Here is an 18,997-nt window from a genome sequence, read left to right as displayed (position 1 = left end):
AATAAAATTTTTAAAATGTGAACTGCCTTGAGAGAAGTTACACTAAAATTCCAGCTGAGATACAGAAACATATCTCAAGATATCAGATCGGTTTTAGATGTCATATTTGGGAGGAAAAAGAGAAGACAATAGCTCTGAAGAGTACAAAGATAAAAGAAAATGGGTAAAGTAATTCAGGGTTAAGAATAGAAAATGTTAGGGCAAAAGGGAAACTACTCAATCACTATGCCACAGCAAAAGTTTGATCTAAAATATATTAGACAGTGCTAGATATTTCTGTCACTTGTCCACAGCCTCAGCCAATCATGTTTTGTACCACATTGAGCCCACCTCCCCTTCCACAGCTAACTAGGCTAGCATTGGGCACCTTTGCCTGAGGCCTTGGGGAAAAAAAGAGCCGCTAGGAAAACCATGATGTTGGGAATAGGAGGAAAAAGAGAAAGAATTTAAAAAAAAGAAATGATGTATTGGAATTGACAACTAGAATTAAAAAGAAACAGACATAATAAGTAAACAGAGATAATGAGTAAAATAAGAGAGATACACAGTAGAGACAACTAAGCATGTCAAAAAATGTAGAAAAAACATGTACAGTTCATGAAAGAATCTTGTCAGTAGAGATTCTTGTTTGTGGCAGCTTTTTAGTTCCTACATGTGTATCCCCTTCCTTTGGGTGGGAACCCTAAGACACAAATAAATGACTAAAAGGGCTTATATTAATTTGTTCCATGCAAAAAAGGACATTTTAAAACCTTTATCATTGAAAGTCTGAACTAGAAGAGTCCTTGAAATCAGACCAATTCACTGTGTTAGGCATGAGGAAAAATGAGGACCACAAAGGAACATAAGGTTATACAGATCGCGAAAGAGCAAGCACACAAAATAAGACCTCCTATTTCCTTAGTCCACTACTCTCTGCCCTACACTGCACTAACACCAACATAGAAACGTTTTTTCCCCCAAAATGAGTATTTTTGCCAGATATTTTTAAATGAATCAGAAATCTTTATATTCATATGTCATTTCCCACCGTTTAAAGTTTCTCTTTATTTACTCTCTGGCTCTCTGTTATCCTTACGAAATACATTCATTAGATTTCTCCTTCTTGAATTTTTTTAAATGTTTTTATTTATTTTTGAAAGAAACAGAGCACGAGCCGGGGAGGGGCAGAGAGAGAGAGAGGGAGACACAGAATCTGAAACAGGCTTCGGGCTCTGTGCTGACAGCTCGGGGCTTGTGCTGACAGACATAGGGCTCAACCTCATGAACCATGATATTGTGACCTGAGCCAAAGTTGGACATTTAAATGACTGAGCCACCCAGGCGCCCCATTCTTCTTGAATTTTTTTGTAATGCATCAGTCACTAAAGACATGACACAGAATATTCATCAGGCCCTACTAGCTTTTCTCCTGCTATAACTGTACATTCAAAACCAGAATTCCTCAGGATGTTATTTCAAATATTACACAATAGTGTTTGAACCCAAACTAGTACATAACAGACATTTTATTTTTTAATGTTTATTCATTTATTTTTGAGACAGAGTGAGCAAAGAAGGGGAGGGCAAAGAGAGAGAGAAAAAAAGACAGAATCCCAAGTTGGCTCTGCGCTTGTACCTACCAACTGCAGGATCATGACCTGAGCCGGAATCTAAAGTTGGACACTGAACCCACTGAGCCACACAGAGGCCCCAAAACAGACATTTTCAATTTAAAAAAAAAAAATCAACTAAGGACCATAAAGATTTCCTTAAAGAAAAACTCATCACCAATATTAGTAAGTAGCAGGAGAGAACAGTGCAAGAACCAAATCTGTAGGGGTGAACGTGAAACGTTTTAAATCACTCCTTATGAATTTTATTGCACTCATTCATCGTGTTATGCGAAGGAAACTGCCACTTGCAAACAAAAATCCCAAAGGGGGGAAATTACTAACCAGAGGGAAGGTGTAGAGAGAGGTGGGGAAAAGGTGACTTAGGGTAAAGATGGTGAAGCCCCAGGCCAGGACTGCAGAACACCTAGATGCTTATTCGCTAAAAAAAACAAAAACAAAAACACTTAAGCTCCTCTAAAGAGACTCTCAAAGGGCACAGCTGGGGGGGAAGTGGGAGAGAATAAGTCCATGTATCTCCAGAGCTGACCTACAGAAAAGCAGAGTCATCAATTTCCCAAGAACATTCTCGGCCATCTTAAACAGTGGACACCGCGTAAGGTCTTCTTAAGGTGAACAAAGTATGAAGTGAAGAGCACGCAACCTGGGGTACTAATGATTAAACAAAGAAAAACACAAAACTCAAATCCAGAGGCCAATTCAGTATAACTAATTAAAGTCTCATATTCAAAGGTTTCTTCCGTCACATAAATTAATGGCGTTGTAAGCATATTATCTTTTGTTCCAACCAATTAAAAGGTGTGTTTTGTTATCTCCATCTGATTGCTGAGAACCCCTTAATTAACCAAGGTCACAAAGCCAGGCTGTGACTCGATCAGGATGGGAATCCGGGTTGTCTGAGCTACTCTTAGTACCGCTTTCGAGAGTACAAGTCACCGTCAACACAGCAGTTTAAGTTCATCCTTACCAGTCCCCCAGCTGCTGAGTTTGAAGACGGTGTAAATAAGGGGCATTTGACTTTCTCCCTCAAAGTAGAACACAGCTGAGCTGTCAAAAGCAGAAAAAGAAGTGAGTGCGGCTGCCGCGCGGACGCTCCATCCCTGCACCAGGTTCGTCGCTCCCCGGAGCCAGTGGCCACGGGACCGAGCCCGCCCCACTCAGATCAAGCAGCCCGAGCCCCGATCGTTTCCGCGCCCGGGGCCGACGGGGCCACGGCTGTCAAACCTGGCGGGACAGGGACAAAGAGCCTCCTCGGCCGCGGACTACCGGCGGATCCCGAGCCTAGTCTCTGCCGACACCTGGGGCAGCGGCCCGGGTGGGGCGGGGAGGGGGGGCGGTAAGGGCGGGACAAGGCGGAGGAGGAGCGGCGCCGGGCCTGAGGGGAATACCGTAAAGGCTCGCGCCGGGCTGGCGAGACGTCTCCCCCCGCCCCCCACCTTCGTCTCGCCCCTTCCCCATTACCTTGCCAGTGGGCTTCTTGTCAGTGTCGCCGGCCGCCAACCGGCTCCGAGCCCGGGCGGCGCAGCGAAAGTCAATTAGCAAGCGTCAGCTGCGTCCCGCGCTCACAAAGCAGCCTCCAGATCGGGATGGAGAAAGGCCGAGATTGAGAATCAGGGACAAGGTGGTTCCCAGCTTGTGGAGATTCTACTCTTCTCGTCCCTCACAGTCCGCTTCCGCTCCGCCTCCCGGCCAGTCCCGGCCCTTCCCCCACTTCGGAGACCAGCGGATTGCAGCGCGCTGTATTATGGGGGTTGTAGTCCCGGAACGCGGAAGAAGCGGCACGTGCTTGTAGCCCAACTGCACCAACTCCAGGGGCCGGACGACGCCGTTGCGTGGCAACCAGAGGAAGCGGCCCGTTTCTTCTCCAGGATTGGAAGATGAGCTTACGAGAGGCAGAAGCTCTGCCTTCACTCACTGCAGGAGCAGAAACGAGTGTCGGCGTCTTAACTCCTGACCCTCCAGCAGGAGACTAAAGATTCCAAGGCTGTGAGCTGGAGGCAAGAGGGCTTACTAGTGATTAAAAGGGTGCTGCAGACAAGAATGCCTGTTTTTGCCCCTGAATGTTCTTAGTGGTGTAAGACAAGAAAAACCAAAAGTACTAACCAATAAATAAGAAACACATTGTTATTTTTCACAGATGATGTAATTATTATGTATGTGGGAAATCCAAAAGAATCCAAGATAAATTGTTGCAATTAATGAGTTAAGCAGATTAACAATCATATTTTTTAAATCAATATTTCTATATTCCAAGGGAAAAGTTAGAGAATTAACTTTTTTTTAAGTTACCGCTTATAATAAGGCCCCTGGGTGGCTCAGTAGTAGATTAAGCTTGAGGCTCTTGATTTTGGCTCTGGTCATGATCTCATGGTAGTGAGCTCCAGCCCCACAGAGCTTCTGTGCTGGGCATGGAAACTACTTAAGATTTTCTCTTTCCCTCTCCCCCACCCCCAGCTCACTCACTCTTTCTTTTTCTCAAAAAAAAAAAAAAAAGATACTACTACTAAAGATAATAATTTCAATTAAATATCAAGTACCTAGAAATAAATTCTTTAAAGTCCAAGATCTATATGAAGAAAACATTTTTTAAAAAACATTGGAGAAGGGCCTCCTGGCTGGCTCCGTTGGTAGAGCATGTAACTCTTGAGCTCAGGGTTGTGAGTTCAAGCCCCATGTTGGGTATGGAATCTGCTTAAAACAAACAAACAAAAACAAACATTGGAGAAGACCTAAGCAAGAGATAATACATTCACAGAAGTTTGAAGACTGAAAGATATCAAGGGATGTAATGCAATTCCCAGTAAAGTCTCAATAGGGGTGTGTGTGTGTGTGTGTGTGTGTGTGTGTGTGTGTGTGTGAAACTTTAGCCAAGTAAAAATTTTATGGAAGAGGAAAGACAAGCATTCATGAGGAAGAGAAGAAAGTAAAAGGAAGAGGAAGACTTGTATTACCAGATATTAAGTTTCATTATAAAGCCATAGTAATTAAGGCAGTGTGGTATTGGATCAAGAATAAACAAACATACCAATGGAACAGAATAAAGAGCCCAGAAGGCCTCACCCATACATGGGAATTTATATTGCCATGGTGGTGATGCACTGCAATGCCTAAAAAATGGTTTTCAATAATTCGTGCTAAGACAAATAGATTCCCATTTGTAAGAAAAACAGTGAAATTAGGCCCTTTACATCACAGACAAAAATCAATTCCAGGCCAGGTGCTTGGGCGGCTCAGTCAGTTAGGGTCTGACTCTTGGTTTCAGCTCAGGTCATGATCTCACAGTTTGTGAGTCTGAGCCCCACATCGGGCTCCACACTGACAGCACAGAGCCTGCTTGGGATTCTCTCTCTCTCTGTCTGCCCCTCCCCTGCTTGCGTGCTCTGTCTCTCTCAAAATAAATAAACTTAAAAGAAATCATGCACCTAGGCGACTCTGTTGGTTGAGTGTCCAACTCTTCATTTCAGCTCAGGTCATGATCCCAGGGTCGCAGGATTGAGCCCCGCATCAGGCTTCCTACTGAGTGTGGAACCTGCTTAGGATTCTCTCTCTCTTTCTCTCTCTCTCCCTCTGTGCCTTTCCCCCATTCGTGCTCTCTCCCTCTCTCTAAAATTAAAAAAAATATATGTTAAAAAAATCAATTTGAGGTGAATAATAGACATATATTTGAATGGCAAAACAATAAAGCTTTTAGACTGTAAATTAGAAGCACATATCCACGACCTTCAGAGTAGAGGATACACCTGAGGTGCCTGGCTGGCCGAGTCAGCAGAGTATGCAACTCTTGACCTTGGGATTGTGAGGTTGAGCCCCACATTGGGGCAGTTTAGTTAAAAAAAAGTAGGTGGCAACCTTTTTAAACGTTTAAACTTTTCTAACTGTAATAGAAAACCTGATCACTTTGACTACATTAATATTTAAAAGTCAGTTTCATCAAATGACACCATTAAAGAGTTAAAAAGCAATCTTCAGAGTCTAATAAGAGATTTACAGCATTTTACTGTACATCTTAAACTTATACAGAGATGAATGTCAATTCTATCTCAATAAAACCCTCCAAAAAATGTATAACACGTATAACCAAGAAACGTCTTATATCCAGGATATATAAAGAATACAATCATGAGAAGATTTGAGCAGGCATGTCACTAAGAAAAATCCAAATAATCAGCAAATGTGAAAAAGTATCAAATTCATATGAAAATAGGGAAATTGAAACCACAGAAAGAGAATACTACACCACCCACCAGAATGGCTAACACTGAAAAAGACTGAAGGGGCACATGGGTGGGCGGCCCAGTCAGTGAAACGTCTGACTCTTGATTTCAGGTCACATCACGATCCAAGGGTCATGGGATTGAAACTGACATGGAGCTGACCATGGAGCTGCTTGAGATTCTCTCTGTCTCCCTTTGCCCCTCTCACCTGCTCGCACTTTCTCTACCTCTCTAAAATTAAAAAAAAAAAAAAAAAAAAAAAGACTGAAAATGACAACTGCTGACTAGAAGTGAAGCAATCAGGATTTTCACTTTACTCTAGGGAGAGCGAATAGACCAGTTTGGAAAAAGCATTTGGCCTTATCTACTAACGTTTAACACAGACCCATACGTGAGCAGCATGTCACTTCCAGGTATAAACTCCTAGAAAGGTGCTCTCGTGGGCACCAGGATGCATGTCAAAGAATGTTAATAGTCATACTATTGGTATAGATAAAAATGGTAATCCAATGTCCTCTACCAATAACATAATAGATAAATTGTGGTATCGTTATATAATGGAATCTACCACAAAAATGAACAAACTACATGCAATGATATATATGAATCTTAAAAACATAATGTTAAAAAGAAACCACTCACAAAAGAATATATACTATATCACTCCATTTTTATAAAGTTAAAAGATAAGAAAAATAATGCATACGTAGGTGTTAAATCTGTAAAGAAGAGCAAGGAAATACTAAGACAGAAGGAACTTAATGGCGAGGAGTTGAGTCTGGGAAGAAGCAATGGGTTTGAATTCTACAAATCTTCTGTTTCTTTTATTTTAATTTTTTTATGTCTTTATTTTTATTTTGAGAGACAGAGAGAGAGGGAGACACAGAATCTGAAGCAGGCTCCAGGCTTCCAGTTGTCAGCACAGAGGCTGACATGGGGCTCCAACCCACGGACTATGATATGAGGTCATGCCCTGAGCCGAAGCCAAGCCACCCACGTGCCCCAAATCTTCTGTTTCTTGATATGGATAGTGGTTACACTGTTGTGGGCTCTATAATAATTAGTTAGACTGTTATTGTAAGAGTTACCATGAGATGGCCACTTTGCCGTGGGGAGCTCCACACACCGACAGCCCCCACCCGCAGACCTGGAACGTCCCCGCGGTTTGAAAAACAGCCAGTCGTGGAGTTCCAGCCTCCCCTCACCCCGATAAAGGAAACAACCAATCCCACCCCGCCACGGTCCAAGGATGCCCATGCCTGGCCATCCGCCCACCCGAGATCAAACCCGGAACTCTTTCACCAGTAAAACACCTTGCCCTCCCCTACCAGGGGCAACTTCCCTGGCCCATCCTGCCGGGACCAGGGAACCTCGCCCGAGAGCGCTCCCACCAAAGGCCTTTTACATTTATCTCTGACTCGGTAATAAAGGGTGCTCTGTTCTCTTTTCCCAGTCTCTTGACATTGTAACTTTTTACTCCACTGATTTTAACCTTACAATTATTTTTAGTCATATAATAATTAGTTAGACATATTTATTTTTATTACTTATTTGTTTTTCCACATATGTATTATATTTACCAATTTAAAAATAAAAGAGCGTTAAGTCTGGAGTCAGATTATGTTCTTTCAATTCTAGGCCCTCCAGCCGAATGACCCTGGGAGAGCTCCATAATTTCTCTAAGTTTCAGTTTCCCCATCTGCAAAATGGCAATAGTAAGGGTACATCATGAGGTCCTCATGAGATTAAAATGAGTAAATGAGTTAATGTATGTAAAGCTGATTGCATAGTGCTTGGCACATGGCAAGCCCTCTGGAACTATTGTTTGTTATCGTGATCACGTTAAAGTATTGAAGTCCCTGAGACAAATAAAATCGTGAGATCATCCCTGTGGCAGGGGGTAGGGAGGAGAGGATAAATACGCAATCAGCCACAGTGTCTGCACCTGCTGAACGGACAGTTTTCTCTACATCGCTGCTGGCTAAAAGGGAAAAGTGTGCATGGCAGCCAGGCATAAAGGAAAAGAGACAATACAGGTCACGTGCACAAAACATGGGATAATCTAGGCAGAGATTACCCCGACTGTCCCATACAGTAGCCACTAGACACATGTGGCTTTTTAGAACTTGCAATGTGTGGCCAGTCTGAATTGAGATGAGCTGTTAAGTATAATGTGCACACCAAATTTTGAAGGTTTAACACAAAAGAATACAAAATATCTCTAATAGTTTTAAAATACTGATTATAGGGGTGTCTGGGTGGCTCAGTCGGTTAAGCCTCCAACTTGGGCTCAGGTCATGATCTCACGGTTCATGGGTTCGAGCTCCGCGTCGGCTTTGTGCTGAGAGCTCAGAGCCTGGAGCCTGCTTCAGATTCTGTGTCTTACTCTCTCTCTGCCCCTCCCTTGTTCGCACTCTATCTCTCTGTCTCAAAAATAAATGAACATTTAAAAAAATAATAAAAATAAAAAAATAAAATACTGATTATAGGTTATATGACAATATTCTGGATATGTTAAATATATTATTATTTATATAACAAAATATACATTAAAATAAATATATATTTTTTATTAAATAAAATATATTATTCAAACTAATTCACTTGTTACATTTTACCTTTCAAATAAGACTACAGGGCACCTGGGTTAAGCATCTGACTTCAGCTAAGGTCATGATCTCATAGTTGGTGAGTTCAACCGAGCAGAAGCCCCACTTTGGGTGAGCGTGAACCCTGCTTCAGGTAAAAACACAAGCCCAGGGTGAGTCTTGCTTTTCTCTCTCTCTCTCTCTCCATCTCCCTCTCTCTGTCACTCTGCCCCTTGTAAGATTCTCTCTCTCTCTGCCCCTTGCTCACTTGCATCCTCTCTCTCTCTCTAAAACAAAAGACTACAAGAAAAAATAAAATTGCATCTGTGGCTTGCAGTATACTTCTATTGGACAATACTGCTACGGAGATATGTGGGAAAGAAGGAAAAAAAAAAAAGGTGGTACAGAACAAGAATTTAGAGGGCTTCAAATGCCAGCCTAAGGAAACTTTAATTACTTTACAAAGTTTTAAGATGAGGAGATGGTTATGTTTTGTCTATAAGACTCTATCTTGTTATGTAGTATTTATGTATGTTAAATCAATCTACTATATTACATTGATAATAATAAATAAGAACAGATAGATTATTATCCATTGTTACCAGACACTGATAGAAGGCAGTCAGTAAATATACGGTGAATGAATGAATCCTCCTGCTGACTTCATACACAAAATCTCTGAATATCATTTATATTTAATAAATGCTGTTTGATAGAGATTTCCTTGGCCAAGATTCATTCATGCTGTTTTCAAGATTTCTTACCACCTCTATTCTATCCCCATCTTCGTGGACAAAGAGAAAATTAATTTGGAAGATTTGAGAGATTACAGTAATGATCATTATCTTTTCTAGCACCTTACAACTTGGAAACCACTTTTTTAGATGGAGTGAGTTGTATTGCCAAACTCCTCACATTCACCTATCAAAGCAAGAACTAGAACCCAAAGAATGTAATCAGCTGCTCAGGTAAATTTAATCAGAGTTGAAGTCTCAGATAGGAAAGTGCCTTGTTAGCAATCTAAGAGTGAAAAAGATATTCTATTCCTAAAGGACAACACTAGTAATATTATGCTAATAAGAAAAATAACCTTTCCAGAGATTAATTACATTGTCTTTCAAGAAAAGAGTTAGAAATTTAAAGGAGGAAAAATTGGATTTGGAGGACTCATTTCTACTCTTATTTATTAAGAGACTGAGCGGGACACAGCTCGGGCCCAAAGTATTGCTCAGATTCGCCAAGGCCATACGAACAACTCTGAACTAAGCCTGGAGGGAGATGCGGCTCTTTTCTGAGAGTTAGAAATGAGGAGAACAGGAGGAAGGAAAGACAGATGAGAAATGAAGGCTGTCTCCCTGAAAGACACCACCGTTGCTGATAAGGACTAAAACTGTAAGCACCTTCCACTGGGCTCCGAGGGACCCATTCAAGCTAATGGAATCTTTGTTCCTCCTCCATCACGATGCTTCTGTGCTTTGCCTGACATTTTCCCACACAGTGTATCAAAGGGCTTCATCTGGGGGAGTCTCATATGTCCGAGGGGGATCACCCTGAAATGCCTTTCTTCTCTGGGGTCTGGGGAGAGGAGCCCGCCAAACCACAGGAAAAGCTCCTAATCAAAAGTATAAGAAAGAGGACGGCCAACAGATACATGAAAAGATGCTCCGCATCACTCATCATCAGGGAAATGCAAGTCAAAACCACAATGAAATATCACTTTACACCTGTCAGATGGCTAAAATCAAAAACATAAGAAACAACAAGCGTAGGCAAAGATGTGGAGGAAAGGAACGCTCCTGCACTGTTGGTGGGAATGCAAAAGGGGACAGCTCCTCGTGGAAAACAGCATGAAGTCTCCCCAAAAACTTAAAAATAGAACTATCCTATGATCTAGTAATCCTACTACTAGGTATTTACCAAAGAATTTTTTTAATGAAACACTAATTTGAAAGGATATATGCACCCATCCACCCCCATGTTTATTGCAGCATTATTTGCAACAGCCAAATTATGGAAGCAGCCCACGCATTCACTGATGGATGAGTGAATAAAGAAAATATGGTACACACACACACACACACACACACAGATGAATATTATTCAACCATAAAAAAGAATGAAATTTTGCCATTTGCAATAACATGGATGGAGCTAGAGAGTATAATGCTAAGCAAAATAAGTCAGAGAAAGACAAATACCATGTTTTCACTCATATGTGGAATTTAAGAAACAAAACAAATGAACAAAAGACAGAGAAAAAGAGAGAGATGCCCCAAGAGTGCACTTGTCATGATGAGAACTGAGTAATGTATAGAATTGTTGAATCACTATATTGTACACCTGAAACTAATATAATACTGTATGTTAACTATACTGGGGTTAAAATTTAATAAGACTAACAAAAAAATTGTAAGCAAGAGTTTGGGCCAAGACACATATGCCACTTACGCTAGGAACTCATCATGTCTCACCCAATTGAAATGCAGACTACTTTGCAGAAAACAGATCTTTTTCATTTAAACTCCCACTTACAAATTGCAAAAAAATTTTTTTAAAAGGCAGAGATGAACATCCAAATTATCAAGATCATAATGACCATTGTATTTCCTCTCAGACTCAAGGTCATGCTCACACACACTCATAGGTTAGATTTTAGCCAAAAGAAAGGTGCAAATATTTTTCTTTTTTTGTTGATCTGCCTAACCACAAATTTACCTACATTTTGCTCATTATTTTAAAATTCAGAATGAGTACCCTCTGTAAAGTAAATGAAATGATGAATGCCATTGCATTCAAAACTCATTACTATACATTTTTTCCCACACGAGGAACTAGATTTAGAAATTAAATCCTCCAGGGACTCCTGGGTGGTTCAGTCAGTTAAGTATATGACTCTTGTTTTCAGCTTAGGTCATTTGGCATTCTCCCTCTTTTCAAAATAAATAAATAATTTAAAAAAAAGAAATTACATCCTCCAAATATTCTAATTTAGATTGAAAGGATTCAATTTTTAATAAGTTTGATAAATCCCAAGGATTAAGCTACTTCCCTTGGCTATGTCTTAGTTAACCCCTTCATAAAAATGTATAGGTATGGGGGGGATGGGTGAATAGGTAATGGGGATTAAGGAGCTCACTTGCCATGATGAGAAAGGCTATTGTATGAAAGTTTGAATCACTATATTGTACACCTAAAACACATATTATATGTTAACTAACTGGAATTAAAATTAAAACTCGACATTAAAAAAATAAAAAATAAATGTTTAATACAGATATCTCTACTTTTTCTCAAGGCGATTATAAGATCTAGATTGATGCATGACATTGTGAATTGCAGAAAAGATGTTACATAGTGTGGAGTTTATTAATATTTTGGTCTAAGCATTACCTAACCTCATTGTATTTAATTTTTATAATCCCAAGAGCTTTGTCTGTCATACATTCCACTGTAACGTGTCCTATAAAATTCACACATTCCAATACATTCCCTGTTGCACACTACTCAGATCAATCCGTCAGCAGAACAGATAGATGCAGCCTTGAAACTCAGAGCCTGTCGGATCCATCTATTCCCACCCACATCCTGTCAGCCATCTCTCTCAGATTCCACCAAAAATGAGAGGGAGGGAATGAAGAGAGAAACTGGCAGGCATTAACCACACTCTCTCCTCACTTCCTGCCTCCCTGCTATTACGGCTGATGATAGCAAGCAGGACACATACTCTCAGTTATCATACAAATAACTATCAATCCAATCACTCCACCCACAAGTATTTATGGAGCACCAACTGCCCAGATTTGGTGTGCCTTGGAGAATATGCGGCACGCACAAAATAGGCCCACGCTTAATGATTTTACAAGGAGTTTGGGAAAACAAGCCCAACAAGGAAAGTAATTAAAGAGCAATATAGATATTACTAAATTATATGATACCAGTGATAAGTATTATAAAAATATAAGATAATATAATGTTTATAATGTGCATAACTCAGACCGACTGGTCGATAAGGAAAGTTCAAATATGAAAGGACATTGTTAACTTTGGATCCCTATTCTTCTGTTACCACGACTGCTGGGAACTCATAACCAAAATGTTCTATACAAGTACAGAGACAATAATGCTCATGGGTAAAACATAATAGCTAACGTTTGTAGAATTCTCAAAGTATTTTTGCATTATCTCATCTAATTTTTATAACAGTCTGAGAGGTACACAAATAAGTAATTATCTCTGTTTCTTGGTTGAGGAAACAAAGGCTCAGAGTAGGGACAGGACTCACCCAAGGAGACACAGATTGTTGGTGGCAGAGGCAAGATTAGAAATTAGGTCCTTTGAGGGGGTGGCTCAGTCGGCTAAGCATCTGACTTGATTTCAGCTCAGGTCATAATCTCAGGGTTCATGAGATTGAGACCCATCTGGGGCTCTGTGCTGAACGCATGGATCCTGCTTGGGATTCTCTCTCTCCTTTTCTCTCTGCCTCTCTCTTGCTCACACATGCACCATGTGCATGCATGCACACGCATTATGACATCTCATTGAGGACTGTACTCTTTCAATAACAATAGCAGTCTGTTTTCTGAATAGTTGTGTAATGGGATAAAAAAAATATCAAAGCATTTCCCTCCCTTTTCCTGTGTATGGAAACAACCATAAGAATGTTGGGGACTTTAGTTTTCTTTCTTACAGTTTCCTAGAATCTACACTAATGCCTAGCTCATATTAGGTGTTCCAAATAAACGTTTCTAAGAAGTCAATCCTAGGGGCACCTATGTGGCTCAGTCAGTTAAGCATCAACTCTTGATTTTGGCTCAGGTCATGATCTCATGGTTCCTGAGATCAAGCCCTGCATCAGGCTCTGTGCTGACAGTGCAGAGCCTGCTTGAGATTCTCTCTCTCCTTCCTCTCTGCCCCTCCTTGGCTCACTCTCTCTCTCTCTCTCTCTCTCTCTCAAAATAAATAAATATTCATTTAAAAAAAGAAGTCGGGGTGCCTGGGTGGCTCAGTCGGTTAAGCCTCCAACTTCGGCTCAGGTCAGATCTCACGTTCGTGGGTTCTTCCCCGCTTCGGGCTCTGTGCTGACAGCTAGCTCAGAGCCTGGAGCCTGCTTCCGGATCTGTGTCTCCTTCTCTCTCTGTCCCTCCCCCTCTCATGCTCTGTCTCTCTCTCTGTCGAAAATAAATAAAACATTAAAAAATTTTTAAAAAGGAGTCAATTCTATACAATTTTGGGAAAGATTGATTTGCTTAGGACAGATGTTTTCAGAGACCAAACTATAATTCACTACTTGGCTCACTAAATACGGATTTTAAAATTATTCTAGATCCCAGAGCCCCATTCAAGGACATTTTTATTCAGGGAGTATTGAATGAAGCCCAGGAATTAATACTTTTAAAATGATTCTGCAATAATTCTCATGAACCACCAGGTTTGGAAACCTCTGGTTTAAAGCATCTTGTTTCTCTTTATTCCTCCCTCCCCTCAGATTAGTCTGTAGAAAGGCAAAAAAGTAGATGGAAAGAGGGGTGCCTGCCTGGTTCAGTCAGTAGACCATGCCCACATGTAACTCTTGATTTGGGGATCTTGAGTTCAAGCCCCACGATGGGCGTAGAGTTTACCTAAAATAAAAAAAGTAATTGGGAAGAGAAAGATAAACATGTGAGCCTAAAGATTAACTCTTAGGAGACACCTGTCCTAGTCCTGATTGTTTTCCTGTTTTCAGTTCCAGTCCCTTACAAACCTCAATTCTGTTTCAGCCTTTGAATTCATTTATTTAACTATTCATTCAGCAATGAGCCAAAGGCTGGGAAAATAGCAGTACCTGCCCTCCTTGAGTGAGAGTCCAGTGAAGTCAATAAACAAATGGATGCTATGTCAGAAGATAATAAACACTATGAAGAACAGAAAATCTAGATAAGTTGGAGAGCAACAAGGTACATGGGAACTATTTTATTCAGGGTAGGTCTATATGAAATCAATTCCATTAGACATCTCTGTATCTTATAATAAATGTGCCTTGCCTGAAGCCGTCTTGATGGAAGGGATCAGTAGGATTTCCTGATTGCAGGCAATAGAAACTGATTCTAATGAACTTAAGAAAAAAAGGAAGGGGCGCCTGGGTGGCTCAGTCGGTTAAGCATCCGACTTTGGCTCAGGTCATGATCTTACAGTCCATGGGTTCCAGCCCCGTGACAGGCTCTGTGCTGACAGCTCAGAGCTTGGAGCCTGCTTCAGATTCTCTGTCTCCTTCTCTCTCTGCCCTTCCCCCGCTCACACTCTGTCTCTCTCTTAAAATAAAAGACATTTAAAAAAATTTTTTTTAAGGAAATATGTCAAGGATTCAGTGAATTGATAAGATGCTATAGAACCAAAGTGAGAAGACGGTTAGGAATTGAGGCTTTACTGGAGTATCCAGTGGTCCAACGACTGTCTTTTAACAAAGATGACCTGGTCAGAACACCTCCACCACATCTAAGTGACATTGCTAGCTCTACAGGTACATTTAGTGAATTTTAACAGTCTCCTCACGTAGGCATTGTTTGCTCCAGACTTAAAGCTCCAAGTGGGAGAAGCTGAAAGGTCAGTCCTAAGGTGGTCAGCTGCCAGCGTTCCAGCTACAAAGAGTAGAAGAGAAAGGAACTCCCTTCTGGGGCAGCCAAGGAGGGGAGCACAGCACAGTATCTCCAAAAGCTGCCATCTACTAAGAGACTCACCATGCAGGTAAGGCCTTGGATACTGGACTACCATAAAAGGCAAAAATTCTACTGTGTGTTTCTGTTTCTTGCAACAAAATTAGCTGTGACATAGTCCCCAGAGGAAGGCTAAAAACTAAGACCAAGTCTGAACATAGAATGTAAAATTCTGTTCTGTCCCAGGACATTTAATAAGCATTAACTGGGCACAATGCCAGGGTGCTGAAGACCAAATGTGAGGCCAAAAACAATATTTATTTTTCTTGGCTTAATGATCCAGATGGTCCAGGTGGACCTCAAATATCCTCAATTTCCTCATTTGTAAGAATGTAGATAATATATATACCTACCTTATAGAGTTCTGGTGAAGATAAAACTTAGATAATCCACGTAAAACCCTTTTAACTATGTTTGGCCAACACATAATAAGCACTAGCCCTGGTTAGCTAACTCAATAGCTACTGTATTTCATCAGTATCTTTAATGCCATCGGTTGTAAAAATAGATTATTATTTTATCAATTATAATCAAAGAAAATAATTTCTGATCAAACTCTGATACAATACTTTCTATAACTTAGACTTTTACTACACAAGCTCATCCTCCATGCCATCGGGAATGTTGGTGATGCAACATTGCTTAAAGAATGCTCCTGGGACACCGGGCCAGCTCAGTCAGGAGAACATGTAACTCTTGATCTCAGGGTCATGAGTTTGAGCCCCATGGTAGATATGGGGATTACTTAGAAAAATAAAATCTTAAAAAAATAAAAAAGAGTATTCTCAATGATTTCCAGGATTATCTACCAAATTAGTCACATCCATTCTGTAGGTCATTTTGAACATCAATTATATTCAACATATGTGGCACCAATAATGCATTTAACTCAGTTCAAGTGATGACAGTTTGAACAGCTATGACCGCATTTACATCTAACCAGATAATTACGTCTCTGTCGTAACTGCCACTGGGCCAATAGTGACCGCAGACACATCCTGATTTCACAGATGTAACATGTAAATTTATAAAATGATCAAAACTTGTACAATTTCAAGGGACTCTGAAGATGACAGGAGTTTGTTCAGGAGTTCAAAATCTAGTTTTATAAAGCAAAGGGACAAAAAGGAATAGCTTTGACAGATGTTTGCAATGAGTCATCTTTGTTGCTGTAAACTTGTAGAAAACTGTTAAAATTGTTACTATAGTGAATACTAAAAGGAAAGTATTTTCAGAATTGCTAGGCCAAACTGATATGCAGAGTTTTCTCAGAATCCAAGAACTATAAGGGTAGAAGAGAATCACACAAGACTTAAATCCATCCGTTCAACATCATCCTTGACATCTAAAAATCACACAGCCCTTTAAATTCCTGCAGTGAAAGTAAACTCACAATTTTCAAGGGAAGTTTATGTCAGGGAGATATGCTTAGAGTTCTTCCATCTGTTTAAAAATAACAGGGGTGCCTGGGTGGCTCAGTCGGTTAAGCATCTGACTTCAGCTCAGGTCATGATCTCATGATTTGTGAGTTCGAGCCCCGCCTCGGGCTCTGTGCTCACAGCTCAGAGCCTGGAGCCTGCTTCGGATTCTGTGTCTCCCTACCTCTCTCTCTGACCTTCTCTGCTCATGCTCTGTCTCTCTGTCTTTCAAAAATAAATAAACATGAAAAAAAATTTTAATAACAACAGGGAGCCTGGGTGACTCAGTCAGCTAAGCCTCCAACTCTTGATTTCAGCTCAGGTCATGATCTCACAGTTCTTGGGATCAAACCCCATGTCAGGCTCCATGCTGATGGCATGCAGAGCCTGCTTGGGCTCTCTCTCTCCCTCTCTCTTTGCCTTTCCTCTCTCTCTCTCTCTTTCTCAAAATAAATAAATAAAGTTTAAAAATACTCTAAAAATAACAACAAAAAGTATACTTCCTGTGCCATCCACCTCTCTGGCTGAGTCCTATCCTTTAGGACTATAGTTTCAAGCAAAACCACTCTTCTACCCAGGACCCACCACAACCCACACACCCCCCCTTGTGTCTTCTCTTTTCCAAGGCCCATCAATTCTGAGGGTCAACAATCTGAACTGAGCTCAGTTGTGTGGCTCTTCTACTGGTCTTACTTGGAATCACTATGCATCATCTGGCGGCCTGACTGTTGTGGGGCCATCTAAGACAAACCCACTCACAAGCCTAGTGGTTGTCCTGGCTATCAGCTTCATGTCTCTGCACATGGTCTCCTGTCCCCAACAGGTCTCGACTACTTGAACACTAGTGTTGGGACAACAAGAAAGTGAGAGCAGAGGTTGCAAGGCCTATTAAGACCCAGCCTGAGTACTCCCACAATGACAGTTCTGCCACGTTCTATTGGCCAAAACAAAAACAGGCCAGTTCAGATTAAAAGATGTAGATAAATAGACTTCGCTTCTTTTTGGGAGAAGCAGGAAAATCACAATACAAAGGGATTTGGATAGCAGGAGGTGCTTAGCATCTGACTTGCATCATCTCACTTACTCTCCTCAACAACCTGTTGAGTAGGCACTATTGTTATTATGTCATATTACATACGAGTAAGAATGATACACTGAACAGGTGACCTCATTAGTTATAACTGGAAACACAACTATCTTTCTTTTCTCCCCTTCCCATTCAAACCAGTTCTTTAGGGATGAAATCTAATGCACGTCCTGTGACTTTTCTAGTCACTCAGGTACTAAAGTTTGTTATTAGACTTCTAAAACAGTCTTAGCTCAGCAATTAAAATGTTCAGTCCCATGTAATAGGATGACTTCCAACTTCTCATTCTGTAATTGTCATAGCACTAATTGATTCAAGCAAGAATCATCAATGGATGCTAAACATAGCTGGTGGAAGTTTGATTAGGAAAAGGAAATTTATGTTGTTTCCATATATCTTCCTTCAAAATAATTATTCATTACAAATGGGAAAATTGTAACTTTATGGTAGAGAAATCTGGCAGATGTCATATGATCCAAACAATCAAAGTCAACATGAGGGGTGCCTGGCTGACTCAGTCAGTGGAACCTTAGGCTCTTCATCTTGGGGTCATGAGTTAAAACCCCATGTTGGGCATGGAGCCTATTAAAAAAAAAAAAGAAAAGGAATCAACATGAATAATGGAACAAACTGGCACCATATACCTCTTCATATAAAGTGTTAAGAAGAACACAGAGTCAGTTAAGAAATATTCCTGCTACAAATGTAAAATTTCAATCTAGTCATCGGGAACATTTAATAAAGTCAAATTGAGTGATGTCCTACAAAATAAATGGCCTATAATTTTTAAAATGACAAGGTCATAAAAGACAAAAATGGCTGAAGAACTTCCCAGATTAAAGGAGATTGAAGACACATGACACTAAATGTAATGCATGAGAGGGATCCCACTTCAGGATCAAGGCCTCACAGGATACCTAGCACAATAGCTCTCCCCAAATATCCTATTCTAATCTCCAGACTTCCCTTAAGAATAGGGGTGTTGTCCGCTAAGTACTGGGGAATCAATGCTCAACTACCTCTTCTTCAGCCTCTGATTTAGTGATCTTACCCATCACTTAATTTTTTTATGTTTTTTCTTTATTTTTGAGAGACAGAGAGAGACAGCACGAGCAGGTGAGGGTCAGAGAGAGAGGAAGACACAGAATCCGAAGCAGGTTCGAGGCTCTGAGCTGTCAGCACAGAGCTCGAACCCACAAACCATGAGATCACTTAACTGTCTGAGCTACCCAGGGGCCCCTTACCCATCACTTTAGAATTTGGGTGAGTTTATAATCATTTCGGGGGACTCATTCAAATGGGGACAAGAAGAGTCCTATTTTAACGTCCCATTACATAAGGAAACTAAGGCTTTAAAAGCTTAAAGAACCTGTCCTAGGTCATAGATA

General features: G+C 40.7%; 1 protein-coding gene across 8 annotated transcripts in view; it reads right to left on the bottom strand.

The window, feature by feature from the left end:
• Window positions 1-18,997, bottom strand: part of CCDC126 (coiled-coil domain containing 126) — a 94,861-nt gene that overhangs the window by 37,799 nt on the left and 38,065 nt on the right. For 3 of the 8 annotated variants that reach the window (XR_003905071.1, XM_029930191.1, XM_029930181.1), the window contains exons 1-2: window positions 3,075-3,332; window positions 2,581-2,660 (exon numbers count right to left, since the gene is read on the bottom strand). The exons of 1 other annotated variant lie outside the window; for it this stretch is intronic. The gene's annotated coding sequence lies outside the window, so the exon portion shown is untranslated. Of the gene's footprint in view, window positions 1-1,937; window positions 1,958-2,142; window positions 2,265-2,580; window positions 2,661-3,074; window positions 3,333-18,997 lie in introns of those variants that run through there. 4 more of the 8 variants (XM_029930219.1, XM_029930209.1, XM_029930200.1 and 1 more) reach the window with 3 other exon arrangements.

This window comes from Suricata suricatta, chromosome 2, assembly GCF_006229205.1.
Source record: "Suricata suricatta isolate VVHF042 chromosome 2, meerkat_22Aug2017_6uvM2_HiC, whole genome shotgun sequence".
NCBI classification, from domain to species: Eukaryota; Metazoa; Chordata; class Mammalia; order Carnivora; family Herpestidae; genus Suricata; species Suricata suricatta.
This window is presented reverse-complemented; position numbering and strand designations above follow the sequence as displayed.